Source organism: Triticum urartu, chromosome 1A (genome assembly GCF_056163025.1).
Source record: "Triticum urartu cultivar PI428250 chromosome 1A, HENAU_Tu73, whole genome shotgun sequence".
Lineage (NCBI taxonomy): Eukaryota > Viridiplantae > Streptophyta > Magnoliopsida > Poales > Poaceae > Triticum > Triticum urartu.
Window position 1 is genome coordinate 453,429,417 of NC_141873.1, and position 4,803 is coordinate 453,434,219.

Consider the following 4,803-nt stretch of genomic DNA (forward strand, 5'->3'; position numbering starts at 1 on the left):
ATCTACTCCTAGATCACTATTGTACTCCCTTGCCAGAATCATGCTAAGGTATGCAATAGGACCTACGACTGAGGCATAGGGAATGACTTATCATTCTCTTTCTGTTTTCTGCTGTGGTCGGGTTTTGAGTCTTTACTCAACTTCACACCTTGCAACACAGGCAAGAACTCCTTCTTTGATTGTTCCATTTTGAACTACTTCAAAATCTTTTCAAGGTATGTACTCATTGAAAAATCTTATCAAGCGTCTTGATCTATCTCTATAGATCTTGATGCTCAATGTGTAAGCAGCTTCACCGAGGTCTTTCTTTGAAAAATTCTTATTCAAGTTTCCTTTTATGCTCTCCTGAAATTCAGTATCATTTCCGATCAACTATATGTCATTCACATATAATATCAGAAATGCTATAGATCTCCCACTCACTTTCTTGTAAATACAGGCTTCTCCAAAAGTCTATATAAAACTATATGCTTTGATCACACTATCAAAGCGTATATTCCAACTCCGAGAGGCTTGCACCAGTCCATAAATGGATCGCTGGAGCTTGCACACTTTGTTAGCACCTTGTGGATCGACAAAACCTTCTGGTTGCATCATATACAACTCTTCTTTAAGATATCCATTAAGGAATGTAGTTTTGACATCCATTTGCCAAATTTCATAATCATAAAATGCGGCAATTGCTAGCATGATTCAGACGGACTTAAGCATCGCTACGGGTGAGAAGGTCTCCTCGTAGTCAACTCCTTGAACTTGTTGAAAACCTTTTGCAACAAGTCGAGCTATGTAGACAGTAACATTACCGTTAGTGTCAGTCTTCTTCTTGAAGATCCATTTATTCTCTATGGCCTGCCGATCATCGGGCAAGTCAACCAAAGTCCATACTTTGTTCTCATACATGGATCCCATCTCAGATTTCATGGCCTCAAGCCATTTTGCGGAATCTGGGCTCGTCATCGCTTCCTCATAGTTCATAGGTTCGTCATGGTCAAGTAACATGACTTCCAGAACAGGATTACCGTACCACTCTGGTGCGGATCTTATTCTGGTTGACCTACGAGGTTCGATAGTAACTTGATCAGAAGTTTCATGATCATCATCATTAGCTTCCTCACTTACTGGTGTAGGAATCACTGGAATTGATTTCAGTGATGAACTACTTTCCAACAAGGGAGAAGGTACAATTACCTCATCAAGTTCTACTTTCCTCCCACTCACTTATTTCGAGAGAAACTCCTTCTCTAGAAAGGATCCATTCTTAGCAACGAATATCTTGTATTCGGATCTGTGATAGAAGGTGCACCCAACAGTCTCCTTTGGGTATCCTATGAAGACACATTTCTCTGATTTGGGTTCGAGCTTATCAGGTTGAAGCTTTTTGACATAAGCATCGTAGCCCCAAACTTTAAGAAACGACAACTTGGGTTTCTTGCCAAACCACAATTCCTAAGGTGTCGTCTCAACGGATTTAGATGGTGCCCTATTTAACGTGAATGCAGTCGTCTCTAAAGCATAACCCCAAAACGATAGCGGTAAATCAGTGAGAGACATCATAGATCGCACCATATCTAATAAAGTGCGGTTACGACATTCAGACACACCATTACGCTGTGGTGTTCCAGGTGGCGTGAGTTGCGAAACTATTCCGCATTGTTTCAAATGAAGTCCAAAGTCATAACTCAAATATTCACCTCCACGATCAGATCATAGAAACTTGATTTTCTTGTTACGATAATTTTCCACTTCACTCTGAAATTCTTTGAACTTTTCAAATGTTTCATACTTATGTTTCATTAAGTAGATATACCCATATCTACTCAAATCATCTGTGAAGGTGAGAAAATAACGATATCCGCCGCGAGCTTCAATGTTCATTGGACCACATACATCAGCATGTATGATTTCAAATAACTCTGTTGCTCGCTCCATTGTTCCAGAGAACGAAGTTTTAGTCATGCCCATGAGGCATGGTTCGCAAGTACCAAGTGATTCATAATCAAGTGATTCCAGAAGTCCATCAGAATGGAGTTTCTTCATGCACTTTACACCAATATGACCTAAACGGCAGTGCCACAAATAAGTTGCACTATCATTATCAACTCTGCATCTTTTGGCTTCAATACTATGAACATGTGTATCACCACTATCAAGTAAAAATAGACCACTCATCAAGGGTGCATGACCATAAAAGATATTACTCATATAAATAGAACAACCATTATTCTCTGATTTAAATGAATAACCGTCTTGCATCAAACAAGATCCAGATATAATGTTCATGCTCAACGCTGGCACCAAATAACAATTACTTAGGTCTAAAACTAACCCCGAAGGTAGATGTAGAGGTAGCGTGCCGACAGCGATCACATCGACTTTGGAACCATTTCCCACGCGCATCGTCACCTCGTCCTTAGCCAATCTTCGCTTAATCCGTATCCCCTATTTCAAGTTGGAAATGTTAGCAACTAAACCAGTATCAAATACCCAGGCACTACTGCGAGCATTAGTAATGTACACATCAATAACATGTATATCAAATATACCTTCCACTTTGCCATCCTTCTTCTCCGCTAAATACTTGGGGCAGTTCCGCTTCCAGTGACCAGTTCCTTTGCAGTAGAAGCACTCAGTCTCAGGCTTAGTTCCAGACTTGGGTTTCTTCACTTGAGCAGCAACTGGCTTGCTGTTCTTCTTGAAGTTCCCCTTCTTCCCTTTACCCTTTTTCTTGAAACTGTTGGTCTTGTTGACTGAGGGAGTCCTGGATTAGGGGGTCTCCGGACAGCCGGACTATCTCCATTGGCCGGACTGTTAGACTATGAAGATACAAGATTGAAGACTTCGTCTCGTGTCCGGATGGGACTCTACTTGGCGTGGAAGGCAAGCTAGGCAATACGGATATGGATATCTCCTCCTTTGTAACCGACCTTATGTAACCCTAACCCTCTTTGGTGTCTATATAAACCGAAGGGTTTTAGTCCGTAGGACAACAATCAAAACATACAATCATACGATAGGCTAGCTTCTAGGGTTTAGCCTCTCCGATCTCATGGTAGATCTACTCTTGTACTACCCATATCATCAATATTAATCAAGCAGGACATAGGGTTTTACCTCCATCAAGAGGGCCCGAACCTGGGTAAAACATTGTGTCCCCTGCCTCCTGTTACCATCCGGCCTAGACGCACAGTTCGGGACCCCCTACCCGAGATCCACCGGTTTTGACACCGACATTGGTGCTTTCATTGAGAGTTTCTCTGTGTCGTCACCGTTAGGCTTGATGGCTCCTACTATCATCGATAGCGATGCGGTCCAGGGTGAGACTTTTCTCCCCGGACAGATCTTCGTATTCGGCGGCTTTGCACCGCGGGCTAATTCGCTTGGCCATCTGGAGCAGATTGAAAGCTACGCCCCTGGCCATCAGGTCAGGTTTGGAAGTTTGAACTACACAGCCGACATCCACGGAGACTTGATCTTTGACGGATTCGAGCCGTAGCCGGGCACGCCGCACTGTCACGATGGGTATGACCTAGCTCTACCGCCGAACAGTACCCCAAAGGCCGCGCCCGCATCAGCTCCGACCCTTAGCCCGGAGCCCACTGCGCCAATCGAGGACGGGTGGTTAGACACCGCCTCAGTGGCTGCAGTCTCAACGGCGATCGAGCCGAACACCAGCCTAACCCTCTGCGCAGCCCGTGACTCCAAGGTGCCGGACTCTTTTCTGGAGTCCGAACCATCCGTGCCCCTGCCAATCGAATCCGATTGGGCGCCGATCATGGAATTCACCGCCGCAGATATCTTTCAGCACTCGCCCTTCGGCGACATTCTGAATTCACTAAGGTCTCTCTCTTTGTTAGGAGAGCCCTAGCCGGACTATGGCCAACAGGATTGGGATGCGGACGACGAAGTAATTCAACGCCCACCCACCACCCACTTCGTAGCCACTGTCGATGATTTAACCGACATGCTTGACTTCGACTCCAAAGACATCGACGGTATGGACGACGATGTAGGAGACGAACATGAACCAGCGCCTATAGGGCACTGGAAAGCCACCTCGTCATATGACATATACATGGTGGATACACCCAATGAAGGCAATGTCGACGAGATAGCGGAGGATGACCCCTCCAAGAAGCAACCCAAGCGCCGACGTCAGCGGCGCCGCTCTAAGTCCCGCCAAAGCAAAAGTGGTGATACCGGCATAGGAGATAATAACACTCCGGATAGTGCCGAAGACAACAACAATCCCCTCCAGCAAGATTTAGAGCAGGAGGATGAAGGTGCCAGCTCTCCTGAGAGAGCGGCAAACGGAGAGGAGGAGGATGACAATTACATCCTCCCTCCGATGACAAGGCAAGCCTCGACGACGATGAATTCGCCGTACCAGAGGATCCCGTCGAACAAGAGCGCTTCAAGCGCCGGCTTATGGCCACGGCAAATAACCTGAAGAAAAAGCAGCAACAGCTTCAAGCTGATCAAGATCTGCTAGCTGACAGATGGACTGAAGTCCTCGCGGCCGAGGAATATAAACTCGAGCGCCCCTCCAAGAATTACCAAGTGCAGGTTACTACCCCGACTGGAGGAAGAAGCGTATGATACGACTGATCGGCCACCTCGTGGCCGCGATAGAGAGGCATTCCAGCCAAAAGCTTGGCCTCCACCCCGACGCCATTCAAATAAAAAGGCATGTGGAGATACGCCAGACCTGCGAGACATATTGGAGGACAAAGCAAAGCATGCAAGATCGATCTACGGATCACGACGGAGCACCACTCTGCGAGACGATAAACGTCATGCCGGATA